A 13599-nucleotide genomic window follows, 5' to 3' on the forward strand; every position below is an offset into this window, starting at 1 on the left:
TTTCGAATGAATTCTGTATGCGTTAAAAGACAGCTATACACAGAAAACATGCAGGACACTGCTCATGATGTTTCCCGAGCAGAAACACAGTGCGTTTTTCCAAGCCATTTGACAAAGCCCACCCACTGAAAACTGCAGCAGATCGTGTAAAGACGTTCAACTTTGTAACTACTGCACGCACAGGAAGCAGAATAAATTCCTCTTTTCAAACTGTCAAAGGTTTGCTTTGCGAACGCTGCAGGACATCGCACAATCTCTTTTGAATGGGGACAAACGATTTCTTATGGGGCGCAGTAAGTACAGACGTTTAAAATGCTCCACTCATGCCGACGATGCAGCATGAAGAAGCGCAACCTAACGTTTGACAGACAAAAGCCAGGCGCCGCTACGAGCAATATGAAATCATACTGACAAGCACACGGCGTTTCGCGCTGACACAAAAGTAATCTCGACAGACGCTGTTCTCTGCATAAAGCTGAAAGAGCTAAAGAGCGTTTCTGTTGACACGTAACAAGTTCGTTTCTTTCTACCATGATATCACCGTGACCAAATCTGTCTTTAAACACCTTGCTCAGTCTCTGACGAGACTGTCAAAAATTGCTTTCGCCGATTGTATTGCAAACCGGCGGAAGCGGGGTATTGGGAAAAGTTTTCAACTAGCAATAATCACGCCTCGGCTAACCCTCACAGGCTACGATACTGCCACTGCGCAAAGCTGACGGTTGCCAGGCAACCGCGGGGATCCTATGGAAATCGTTATCGATCGTGTCATGGCATGTCGTTGCTATAACGCTTCATATTTGTCGTCTTCTTCTTCTTCTAGCTTGAGGTTTTGAAGAATTTCATGACAGACAAGGGCTCCGTTGGGAACAAAGGGCGTTGTGAGAAAACCGTTGCTTATTTTCAGCAGCAGAAATACAACCCTTTAAATACAAGATGACAGAACAATGACGAAGGGCATGCCGGGAGGAACTCATGCACTACAGAGGAAAGGGGGCGGGCACGTACAGTTCACATTCAAGCCACAAGTACTCCTCTTGGATGTTGCACAAACAAATCCTAACGTCTTGAAAGCATTGCAGCATGTTTGTGTCCCACTTCCCGTGGCTGCGGGACGACTGACACGAACGGACAAACACAATCTGTGGCGTTTAGCGTGACATAGTCTTGCAGGCATCGTGCTGTCTCACTGCAATATTATACCGCTGGAGGAAACAGTCCATCTGGCCATGAAACTCATTTGAACGTCTAGCTACAGCAACTAACAATATCATGATTTATTCAGGATGTGTGGAATCAGCACGTCCCGGAGACAGCTTCCGAAATCGTGAGCATTCTCTGGTGGTAGGGGCGTTCAAGATGGCGCTCAGGTGGGAGGTAAAGTTTAGTGGTTGGGGAGTTTTTTTGAGTTTTTCATGACCTGAATGTTAATTTTTGCTTTTTTTGACTACAGAAAAATAAGGACTTAACACTAGTTGTTTAAACTTCAGTTATAATTGAAAGAAAAAAAAACGATTTTTTTTTAGGTTTAAAAAGTCCGATATGAGTAACACTGGGAAAAGAAAAGAGAGTGCTGGGTCTTCGAAGGAGAACTCTAAGATACCTCAATCGTATATGTATAGCACTACAAAAAAATCGATGGCAACTAAAGGGAAAAGTGAAGCAGCTGCAGGGGCAGCAAGAGGGCGGAGGCGCCGCGGGCCCGGCCGAAGTGTTGGACCGGTGCGCTTTACGTGCTGAAATAAACACGCGACAGCCCCGAAATGTTTCCAGAGTGCTGTGCACTGAAGACTTGCCTGGTGCTCCTCCATGCAGATTCTTTGTCCTCCTCCAGTGCGGGACGAGCCAACACAAGGGAGCGCATTCGCCAACATCCAGGCACGCAATGCGATTTGGAAAGCAGCTCCTTTCCAAAGAGTTGCACACGAACGATCCTTCAGTCCCGCTCGGCGGGCACGGAACTCCCGCCACACACAGCTTCAAGTAGCGAGTCAGGCGCCGGGGCTTTCGCTTACGGCCACACCACCCTGAACACGCCCGATCTCGTCTGGTCTCAGAAGCTAAGCAGCGTCGGGCCTGGTTAGTACTTGGATGGGAGACTGCCTGGGAATACCAGGTGCTGTAAGCTTTTGCTCTCCCGGCCAGCAGGGGTCGCCGTTGGTGCCGTAGGCTTTGGGAGGAAAACCTGCAGGATGGAAAGGTGATCTATAGCCTCATCTCTAGAGATGTTTTGTTGCTGTGGCATGTGTGTGACCCATATTCAAAAAAAAAAACCCGTCTGTAAAACGAATATCGAAGCTGCCTCTAAATCTGCAAATGAAGATGAGTCGATAAACCACTCGTTTTTCGTATAACTAGACATATATTCATTTGTTACCGATTTCATTCATTGAGCACGGATACAATAGAGGTACAGCCATTCACTGTTTGACATGTCTGCACTGGTACAGAACCGAGCAATCAGAAAATGGGTGAAACTGTCTTTAGACTCAGCATACAGTAACCACTCGGCCACCTCGTCTAGGAAACTGGGCTGTCCTGACATGGGTTGGCGCACTCCAGTTGATCTTTTTCTTTTTTTTCCCTCATACTCGAGGGTCATTTTCCTGTTCCACATGCGATTTCAACATTTTCCTTGGGAGATGTCAAGCCAGCAAGCCACTGCTGTGGTTCAGTGGCCAGTGTGGAGTTCAGTGGCCCTGTTGTACACAGAAAGCACATTGAGCTCCTTGGACATGAAAAGTTCCAGATAAAAGCCATTTGTCATCCTTTCTCTTGGTGTCGATGTTGCTATTGTATGTAAAGGTGGCAACTTGCTCAGCGAGCAGGCGGAGCACACACCGAATGCAGATGTGTCTGAGTGGTGTGTCCAAGTGGCTGCAAAAGGACAGCACTCCCGGGGCGCCGTGGCTTAGTTGGTTAAAGCGCCTGTCTAGTAAACAGAAAATCCTGGGTCCGAATCCCAGCGGTGCCTTTTTTTGTTCTGTGTTCTCGAACAGAACTGCTCATTATGGACAACCGCATACGTCTAGACTTAATTAAATGCAAGTATTCATTTCCTGTCTTGAACGACTTGTTTTTCTTAAAATGGATGCAACTTGCAAAACATGAAATACAAACCTCGCTAATCAGCGCTCGCGGCTGGCAAAAAAAAAAGAAGTCAGCAATGTTTTTTTCTTTAACCTTAAGCCTGCTAATGGAGAAGAACCTAGTCGCCACATCACATACATCCGTTTCAACGATAAGAAGGTAACAACTATCCTCACTCCAGAGTAAATCTCACGTTGAGGGCATATTTTTTTCCACTTTACCATGAGTCGGGCTCAGCTGCACAGAGGCGAGAGCAGAGCAATGAGGTCAGGGGGATAGGGGAGTCACACGCTGGCGGTTTGAACACGCGGAAGATCACTGAGGGATCCACAGTATGTGGACCCTCCGTGCGCCATCATTCCACACTCCAGACTCTGAATCCTGCCATCCGAGTTAAGATCTCGGCGGAACCTGAGGCGCAGTTCTTTCTTAAAACGTAATCTGGTGAGCATTTCTAGAATCGTACTTGTATAGATGCAGCCTTTAATGTGTTGCTAGGTTAAAATTTATGACTTCTTGTATTTCAGTAGGCAACTGCCCTCTTGATTTCGGATTGAATTTCTTTATTACAGGGGCGCTTTTATGATGACAGAGTCATGTTCAGGTACTTTGCTTGATGGAGGAAGCTCATTTCGGACTCTGTGATCTGCTCACCTGGAAAGGTCTGCTGTACTACTACAAGAGAGAAGTAGAGTCTGGAGGAAGGGACAATTTTATGATGCTTTGGAAGGTAATGTTTTTTTTTTCTTTGAAATCGAAATGAATCAGAATATCAGTGCAAAAGACAAACTCTTGGTTTGGTTTAAAGAGATATGGTTTTAAAACAGACAAAATGTAGAAAACAGGTGTTTCTCACTTTTGGAAAAGAATGGACCGGGGGTAATATTTTACTAGTTGCAGTGCTAAGCTCACTGGGTTACAGTCCTGCAGTGTCACACCAGGGCCAGTGGTGCAATGGATAATGTGTCTGACTATGGATTAGGAGTTTGGAGGTTTGACTCCTGCCTGGCGCTGGTTGTTTTTAAACACATCAGCCTACTCCCTAAGTAGCCTGTGCTACTTACTGCATTGTAATCGTACCCAGTAAGAGATTTCCTTCATGTAAATGAACTGCACCTGACAGCTTTAGAAAAACACCTGGGCTCAGTACGGTGCTGAGAGCTCAAGTTGTACCAATAAACTTGACAGTAAAAGGTTGTAATTAGTCAAGAAATAAAGTCGAACAACAGCTGCGGGTTTGATTCTGAACGTATCAGATTGCAGCACCTTTTACTTCAATTGACAAATGATAGAGATTCGAAGAGAGATCCTTCAGACCAGCAAGCGAACCCACGGCTATTTCGGTTTTCTATCTAGGCAACGTTGGTGTCTGCAATAGCATACATGAAAGCGTGATGCAATTTCTGTGGCTACATTTGTTGCACGTCATGCACAGTAAGAGTGTTTCTAACACCAAATAAAAAGTCAACAATTAGCGATCACGCCTTCTCCTCAGTTAACCCACTGAAACCCTTGCTGTTAACAGTTCTTTAATGCGTGCTTTACGAGCACCTACATATTGTGTCGGTTCTTTCAGTTTTATTCATTAGGTTTTCAAAGGCATAAGTAGAACACCAGAGGTGCGAACGCAAGATGTGTGGTTATCTGAAGAACTCATTTCCATGGCAGCGGGGCCAAGCGATTTAGCGTTTTTATCGTACCGGGAAAGGAGAAACAGCACTTCGCCTTTGCCGCGCAGGCACAAGGAGACGTGCGGCAGACGCCGTAGTCGGCAGGATTCGAACCTGCGCGGGGAGTCCCCAATGGATTTCGAGTCCATCGCCTTAACCACTCGGCCACGACTACAGCGAGTTCGCCATCGCTGCATTCCTCCTTTAATCTAACACGGAGTGCGACGTGGCTGCGGAAACCTTTTCAAAGTCGCTCTCCGTTAAAAAAAATAAATACCTTTGACAAAATACGTGCCGGCAGATAGACACGCCTCAGAGGGTTTAAGGCTGGCTTCACGTTCAAATGATAAAGTCTCCCCGTCCGGATGTCAAAATGCAGCTTTGGCAGACAGAACAAACAGCAACAAACCACAAATGTGGATAAGGATTTTACAAGCTGCACCACACTGCACTTTCAAAAGCATTTACATTCCTGTTAGACGCAGGAATTGCCTTTGATTTGCGTGCTTACAAACGCCATGGAAAACGAAACAAAACAAAAGCCCTCAGCTCCTGCACTTGATTATAATGCCGTTACGTGTCGAAGCAGGAATTTACGTCATCCTACCACTGCAACACGGGGAATAGAGGGAAATGAGCACACGCTACGAATCGTCTCAATCATTCCTGTTAGACGCAGGAATTGCCTTTGATTTGCGCGCTTACGAACGCCATGGAAAACGAAACAAAACTAAAGCCCTCAGCTCCTGCACTTGATTATAATGCCATTACGTGTCGAAGCAGTAATTTACGTCATCCTACCACTGCAACACGGGGAATAGAGGGAAATGAGCACACGCTACGAATCGTCTCAATCACTCCCTAGAGTCCTAAGGCGCATTGAAGGGTGCACCCCCATCATTAATCGTTGCGCCTCTGTGAAAGGAAAGCTCTTGAGCAGTCTTTGAAACAGCTCGGATGAAACACTTGATTGCTTCCATGTGCATCTGGAGCCCATTTCTTATTTTCACTTCACGCCCATTAAAGCATTTCTAAAACAGGAGATTCGCGCTTGGGAATGCGCCCTGCCTTACAAATAAAACAGGTCTACGGGTCTGAAACCTGCTCCACGGAAAACAGCTCTGTTGCGCTTTTGATCAAAGGGAGATTCGCTGTTCTTACTTTTTGATGACATAACACCCAAAGGGGCTTCTTTGGAGCTGGATTTCAACCAGCATCCTTGGCGGTATCCTTTACAGTCCTCTGTTCGGTCGACAAGGGACAGAAGGGGGCAGCTTTCCTCACACATACAGTGCAATGTACTGTAGTGTTCCCGTTCATTGAATTTGCAGTTCTGCATCAGACCTCTAACCCGTTTCCTTAGCTTGGATTTAAGCCACGAAGCAGGCTTCTACTGTATAAACGTCTAGAGGAATGACAAACTGTGATTCTGAGAGACTGTCAAAAATCGCTTTCTCCGTTTGCGTTGCAAATAAGTGAAAACGCGGTCTCAACCCAGAGCCAACGTTAGCCTACTATACCATGTTCAGCCACCGCTAGAAAATGTACGGCTCTAGTACCGGAGCGACGAGGATGGGATTCAAACCCACGCGTGCAGAGCCCAATGGATTAGCAGTCCATCGCCTTAACCACTCGGCCACCTCGTCGAGGAAACTGGGCTGTCCGGACATGGGTTGGCACGCTCCAGATGATCTTTTTCTTTTTTTTCCCTCGTACTCGAGGGTCATTTTCCTGTTCCACATGCGATTTCAACATTTTTCTTGGGAGATGTCAAGCCAGCAAGCCACTGCTGTGGTTCAGTGGCCAGTGTGGAGTTCAGTGGCCCTGTTTATTATGCCTAATAAACAGGAGATCCTGGGTGATCCTAGATGATTGCAAGCCGTACAGCCTCCGCCATGCTTCCCAGGTGGGATGAGGTTTTGGAGTTGGTATGCAGTGTTTTGTTATCTCCAAACATAACGCTGTGCACATTTACCAACAAGTTCAGCTTTTGTCACGTCTGTCCACAGAACATTGTTCCAGGAGTTGCTCTGGAACATCCACGTGGTCTTTAGCAAACTTGAAAGGGGCAGTGGGGGCAGACACTTCCCGCCCCCCAAAGAAAAGAGCGCCAATCAGACAGGCGGAGACCAAGGACTCGCAGAGCAGACAACCACAATCGCCATAACAAGAGCGATTGTGAGCGGTTTTGTTTTCTCTCTTTGACCAGCCCAGCTGCACCCCACCCGAAAGCAGGGAAGCAGAAAAATTGCATGGAACTCATTCATGCTCCTCTCCACGGAAATCTTTAGTAAAAGGCAAAAGATTTGTATGAAATGAATAGAAACCAGAGTGCGTGGCTGCACAGCTTCAGAAGCCCAGGCCACCTTCAAGGCCTCTGCCCTGCCGGTCGTGGTTGGCAATGCACCAGGCCTTACAAACGAGCCAGTGGGGTCCGTTCAGCTCCGGGCTCATCGCCTGCGGCTCTCGGCTTGCGGGCGTGCCCAATCCGTGCGATAACTCGGAAAACACCCGGCCACACTGTGCCGGAAACGACGCACTCTGGGAAGCCGCTTTGCAAAGCGAGGTCCCAAGATCCCCTGCGGCCGGACACTTCCCGCCCCCCAAAGAAGAGAGCGGCAATCAGACGGGCAGAGACCGAGGACTCGCAGAGCAGACAACCACAATCGCCATAACAAGAGCGATTGTGAGCGGTTTTGTTTTCTCTCTTTGACCAGCCCAGCTGCAACCACCCGAAGGCAGGGAAGCACAAAAATTGCACGGAACTCATTCATGCTCCTCTCCACGGAAATCTTTAGCAAAAGGCGAAAGATTTGTACGAAATGAAGAGAAACCAGAGTGCGTGGCTGCACAGCTGCAGGAGCCCAGGCTGCTTTCAAGGCCTCTGCCCTGCCGGTCGTGGTTGGCAATGCACCTGGCCTTACAAACGAGCCAGTGGGGCCCGTTCAGCTCCGGGCTCATCGCTTGCGGCTCTTGGCTTGCGGGCGTGCCCAATCCGTGCAATAACTCGGAAAACACCCTGCCATACTATGCCGGAAACGATGCACTCTGCTACAATATGATTGCTACATATCTGCATTTGTTGGTTTTTAAGGAGTAAGAGTGCAGGGAGTTTAAACCTGCGATCCAGTGTGTTGAAGTATTTCACAGCACTACCCCTAGCATATCTGGAAATAAATCCTCATAATGATTATTGCCCTGGGCATGTACCATAAAATCAGTGAGCATATATATATATATAACTGTGTTGAAGCTAGAGACACAGAATAACTGCAAACACATCCTAAATACAGTGTTCCTGCACCTTTGACCTCATCCAGAATGTATCCTTTTTTGAAAGGGATTGCTGTCAGAATGCACAACTGAATCCCAAACAGAATCTCTAGTCAAATATGATCATTTGTGAAACAGGCAAATGAGTCTCTCAGGTGCCCATTGCTCATTTTCAGACACATTTATGCAATACTTTCACCATGCATTGAGCAATAGGGATTAAAGACACCACAGGTAAGGTTTTCGCGTTGAGCAATAGGGATAAAAGATACCAGAGGTAAGGTTTAAAAGTGATTCTGAGGTGTAACACATCAGCTAGGCATCTGAAATGCGGGGTTTGAGAGCCCTTCAGGGAACACCGTACCCTAAAGGTACCAGAAGTCCACTAGTATAAGCATTAAGTCACTGTCACCCCTGTTACAATGTGATTGCTACATATCTTCATTTCTTTGGTTTTTAAGGAGTAAGAGTGCAGGGGGTCTAAATCTGCGATCCAGTGTGTTGAAGTATTTCACAACACTACCTGTAGCCCGTCTGGAAATCAATCCTCATTCTGATTGTTGCCCTGGGCATGTACCAATAAATCACTGAGCATATATATCTATAGCACTGTGTTGAAGCTAGAGACCTGTATGTATAATATGATGCTAAAATGTTATTTTCACATATATTAATGTAATAAATGATTGCTTATGCTTTATAAACAAATCTAATTAAAATAAAAGCTTACGTTTTGTATTTATCTTGTACCATAGAACATGATTTTCTTTGTATTTCAAGCCCACAAAGTGTCCAAATGACGCACTACATAATATAAGGAAGATTATCACATGCATATCGGTATTATCTTTCTTATGAAAATGCATTCCTTTCATTACCTTTTACTTTTTAAAATGAACTCAAATTGTGTATAATGTAATAATTTAAGTAGAATAGATTCTAATAATATAAAGATCCAGTGTATTGCACTGGCCTGGTCAGCCTGGCCTGGTGGATGGTGCACATAGCACTTTCAGTGCTGGAGGTGTTAATGGCGGAGGTGTTGGAGAGTGATAGCTGTGTGGGATGGGTGGGTGAGTAGCTGTCGTGGGTTGTAGCTTTTCCTTTGCAGCTTGTCCTATACCTTCCTCCTGTAGGCGTCCTTGCTCTCTCTCAACTTCTGTTTTAGCCCCCATCATGTAATGATGAACATGATTTACATGATATAAGGAAGATTATCACATGCATATCGGTATTATCTTCCTCATGAATATGCATTCCTTTCATTACCTTTTAATTTTTAAAATGAACTCAAGTTGTGTATAATGTAATAATTTAAGTAGAATAGATTCTAATAATATAATGATCCAGTGTGTTGCACTACTTCACTGCTTCACTGCTCTATGCCGTCTGGAAATAAATCCTCAGACTACTTACTGCCCTGGGCATGTACCAATAAATTACAGGAGCACATCTATATATCACTGCGTTGAAGCAGGAGACACAATCACTGCAAACACATCCTAAATACAGTGTTCCAGCACCTTTGACCTCATCCAGAACGTATAATTTCTCTCAGGGGCCCATTCCTCATTCTCAAGACACATGTATGCAGTACGTACACTATGCATTGAGCAATAGGGATTAAAGACACCACAGGTAAGGTTAGAAGACATTCTGACTATATTCTAAAATATTGGACTCATATTCTTATGATGGCAGACATGATGCTGTGTTTAAAACCGGGGTTAATGGACATTATATGACTGTCAATTCTGTTTTGTTTTGGAGACTCTTGGCTGCCTATGTGGTACAGTGCAGCGTGAAAAAAACATTTTCCAAAACTGTGTCAGCTCAAAAGTTGTAAGAAAACCTTTCCAGCTGCTTTAACTCTCTTCATTTTTGTCATTTAATTGTCTGTCGGCACTATGTGGTAGGGTTGCATGACAACCCATCTCACCACGGAAAGGAACCTAACAGCTTTTGTAAGAGAGGAAAAAGGGACCTGGCCTGTACGGAGATCGAACCCACAACCTTGGCGTTATTAGCACCACGCTCTAACCAACTGAGCTAACCAGCCTCACGACAGCAATCCTCTCTGTGCTGCAAAAAATCGAACTCAGGGAATTTCTTTTGCTCTCCTTTGAATAGAAAGCCGTGTAATTCAGTGTACGGGCTTTCTCGTGCAGTTTCATGGTTCTTGTAACCCAAATCCTACACTGGCGTGAAGTGACCCCCCATTTCACAGCATTTTTCAGCTGATTTAAAATGTACCTAAAGGAGAAGCATTATTGAAGACCATCAATTACCAAGAGCATTTGTCAAAGGTTTTGGTGGTCATTTTTAATGACCACATAGCGCTGTGACCTCGGTTTTACATCTCATCTAAGAGACAGCGCCCTTTTACAACACAGCGTCTCCGTCACTATGCTGGGGCATTGGGACCCGCACAGACCTCAGGGTGAGCGCCCCCCCACCGGCACCATTAACACCGCTTCCAGCTGGAAACTTTGTTTTTCCCTGTAGCTCACCCTCATCCGGGTACTGACTTGGCTAACAAATGCTTAGCTTCAGTGGGTTTTCAGTTGCGAGTTGCAAGGGGATGCAAGTGATGGAGCCGCTCGCTGCAAAAGCCACTGTTTTGGCTGGGAATCGAACCAGAGCCTCCCACGTGGGAAGCGAGAATTCTACCACTGAACCATCAATGCTCAGTACCCAGGCATTCAAAAAAGACGCTTTTTTGGTGCTCTGTTAAAAAAGCGTCGACATTACCTCTTTCAAAAGGCTTCACTTTCCTAGTCACATTCCAAGGTTCATTGAACCCGGGCTGTTTCCTCCAGCGGTATAGTATTGCAGTTAGACAGCACGATGCCTGCAAGATTATGTCACGCTCTGACGAGACTGTCAAAAATTGCTTTCACCGATTGTATTGCAAACCGGCGGAAGCGGGGTATTGGGAAAAGTTTTCAACTAGCAATAATCGCGCCTCGGCTAAACCTCACAGGCTACGATACTGCCAATGCGCAAAGCTGACGGTTGCCAGGCAACCGCGGGGATCCTATGGAAATCGTTATCAATCGTCTCATGGCATGTTGTTGCTGTAACGCTTCATATTTGTCGTCTTCTTCTTCTAGCTTGAGGTTTTGAAGAATTTCATGACAGACAAGGGCTCCGTCGGGAACAAAGGGCGTTGTGAGAAAACCGTTGCTTATTTTCAGCAGCAGAAATACAACCCTTTAAATACAAGATGACAGAACAATGACGAAGGGCATGCCGGGAGGAACTCATGCACTACAGAGGAAAGGGGGCGGACACGTACAGTTCACATTCAAGCCACAAGTACTCTTCTCGGATGTTGCACAAACAAATCCTAACGTCCTGAAAGCATTGCAGCATGTTTGTGTCCCACTTCCCGTGGCTGCAGGACGACTGACACGAAGGGACAAACACAATCTGTGGCGTTTAGCGTGACATAGTCTTGCAGGCATCGTGCTGTCTCACTGCAATACTATACCGCTGGAGGAAACAGCCCGGGTTCGATGAGTCTTGGAATGTGACTAGGAAAGTGAAGCCTTTTGAAAGAGGTAAAGCACTGCACAACGGAATTGACGGAGAATCTTCCAGGGGATTCTGAGCGGTGTCTGCATACACGCAGTCTGATATGGGTGCTGAAAGCTTGAGCTACTCTTAATGTCATGCTGCCTTTCCCCGGAGTAAATCTGTTACATTGAAAGAATGCTTCTCGCAGGTTCAAAAAGGGACCCTTGAATGTGGACATAAAAAAACAAGAGTTCGCTGGCATTATATCCTAGAAGACACAGACCGGCGCCAGACCGGTAAAATGCCAGATGAACTAGGGATTGGACAGTTTCCAAGTGCTTGTACAATCGATGGAAATGTTCAAATAAATGTGCAAAAGAAATAAACAAAATAATCATTTATTTCTTTATCATATTGGCTAGCTAATGTCTTTGCTAGTTAGTGGCTGTGTTTCTGCGTTGGGTAGCAACGGGTGACTGTTCTCAGGCGGAAGATGTAAACAGCTTAATGTTCGTGTTAAATAATTCATTCTATACAGCAATCGCATATTTGGGTACCGTTTCATAAAACTTTCATGCTTAAAATGTTTAGGGAGAAATGGAAGACTGGTGTGTATTTTTTCTTTAAACTACCAAGACCAGCCATACACAGTACAGTTTATGTACATACAGTAATGTTTATGTTCCTAAATTAATATTGTTTATGACCTTCAGATGCGTTATGCTCCTCTTCTTTTTATGCTCAGCTACTAAAATTTCCCTTTAGTGGTAAAATCCATATAAATATTCAAAACTAAGCGGATTAAAATGTGCACAGTAAAGACATTAAATGATTAAATCTTTTCACTACCAACCAATGCACCACGAGTGCCCCTGTCGGTCATTTTGGCCAGCCAAGCACTTACCGCGGTGTCCTCCGGTGCCCTGCAGTGGCTTGTGGGTAGGTTACTGTACCGTGGGTTTTTATCGCGCATTTTGAATGGCTGCATCTGTATGATGTTATATGATGGGTTTTTTTTTTTCAAATTTTCACTCCTAGGAATGAAAGCTGTTGTTATATGATGTTTATTTTCAAATTTTGAAAAATCAAAGGATTCTATCTTTCTCCCCTTGCAGGCATCGGACACAGAGAACCTCATGGTTTTCCTAAAAATCATTTTTTATGTTCCCTGGTGTTTCAAACTTAGTTTTAATCAATTTTAATTTGTTATTATGTTAAAAACAGGGTAATAAGTTTCTTATTGGACTATAAATAATGTCATATTGTCTGCTATAAAACTGATGTTTTCAACTCCATTGTAGAGATTCTAGAATCAACCAATAGAGAATTGAAATAAAAAAGGGCATAAGAAGACATTACCAACAACGACCACAAGATGGAGATATTGTCCAAAGAGGCAAGAGGGCAAAGCCGCGAAAAGGTAAAATCATTTCTTGAAAGAGATTGCTGTCAGAATGCACATCCGTATCCCAAACAGAATCTCTAGTAAAATATGATCATTTGTGAAACAGGCAAATGAGTGTCTGCTACAATATGATTGCTACATATCTGCATTTGTTGGTTTTTAAGTAGTAAGAGTGGAGGGGGTTTAAACCTGCGATCCAGTGTGTTGAAGTATTTCACAACACTACCCCTAGCACATCTGGAAATAAATCCTCATAATGATTATTGCCCTGGGCATGTACCAAAAAATCAGTGAGCATGCATATATATATCACTGTGTTGAAGCTAGAGACACAGAATAACTGCAAACACATCCTAAATACAGTGTAGTTCAGGTGGGTAGCTGCGTCAGCATGCGTAGGCTGCAAAGGAACAAGTAATAGGTTTATTCCATGCTGAAAAAAAGAAGAAAGAGAACACAACGTTTCGGCCATGGAGCCTTCTTCAGGTGTGAGAGAGACAGGGCAGTAGGCAGAGGTAAAGTAGCGGGAGAACAAAGGTTGGGAGGGTGGAGGAGTGAGAGACGGGAGCAGGGGACAGAAAGAGAGGCCAATCAAGAGGTGTGAAGTCAAAATGGGTGCAGAGAGGTGTGAAATGAAACTTC

At 45.0% G+C, this 13599-nt stretch overlaps 6 non-coding genes across 6 annotated transcripts; 1 reads left to right on the plus strand and 5 right to left on the minus strand.

Moving 5' to 3' along the window:
• Positions 1-575: 575 nt before the first annotated feature.
• Positions 576-717, minus strand: LOC138225788 (U4 spliceosomal RNA). The gene has a single exon (XR_011184259.1). It is a non-coding gene; the product is annotated as a U4 spliceosomal RNA (small nuclear RNA).
• A 1292-nt stretch (positions 718-2009) lies between these two features.
• LOC138225755 (5S ribosomal RNA) lies at positions 2010-2128 on the plus strand. Its single transcript, XR_011184228.1, has one exon. It is a non-coding gene; the product is annotated as a 5S ribosomal RNA (ribosomal RNA).
• Positions 2129-4853: 2725 nt separating this feature from the next.
• trnas-cga (transfer RNA serine (anticodon CGA)) lies at positions 4854-4935 on the minus strand. The gene has a single exon. It is a non-coding gene; the product is annotated as a tRNA-Ser (tRNA).
• A 2046-nt stretch (positions 4936-6981) lies between these two features.
• On the minus strand, positions 6982-7095 carry LOC138225736 (U5 spliceosomal RNA). The gene has a single exon (XR_011184208.1). It is a non-coding gene; the product is annotated as a U5 spliceosomal RNA (small nuclear RNA).
• Positions 7096-7488: 393 nt separating this feature from the next.
• On the minus strand, positions 7489-7602 carry LOC138225735 (U5 spliceosomal RNA). The gene has a single exon (XR_011184207.1). It is a non-coding gene; the product is annotated as a U5 spliceosomal RNA (small nuclear RNA).
• A 3299-nt stretch (positions 7603-10901) lies between these two features.
• On the minus strand, positions 10902-11043 carry LOC138225723 (U4 spliceosomal RNA). The gene has a single exon (XR_011184195.1). It is a non-coding gene; the product is annotated as a U4 spliceosomal RNA (small nuclear RNA).
• Positions 11044-13599: the final 2556 nt, after the last annotated feature.

This window comes from Lepisosteus oculatus, unplaced genomic scaffold (assembly GCF_040954835.1).
Source record: "Lepisosteus oculatus isolate fLepOcu1 unplaced genomic scaffold, fLepOcu1.hap2 HAP2_SCAFFOLD_103, whole genome shotgun sequence".
NCBI lineage: Eukaryota > Metazoa > Chordata > Actinopteri > Semionotiformes > Lepisosteidae > Lepisosteus > Lepisosteus oculatus.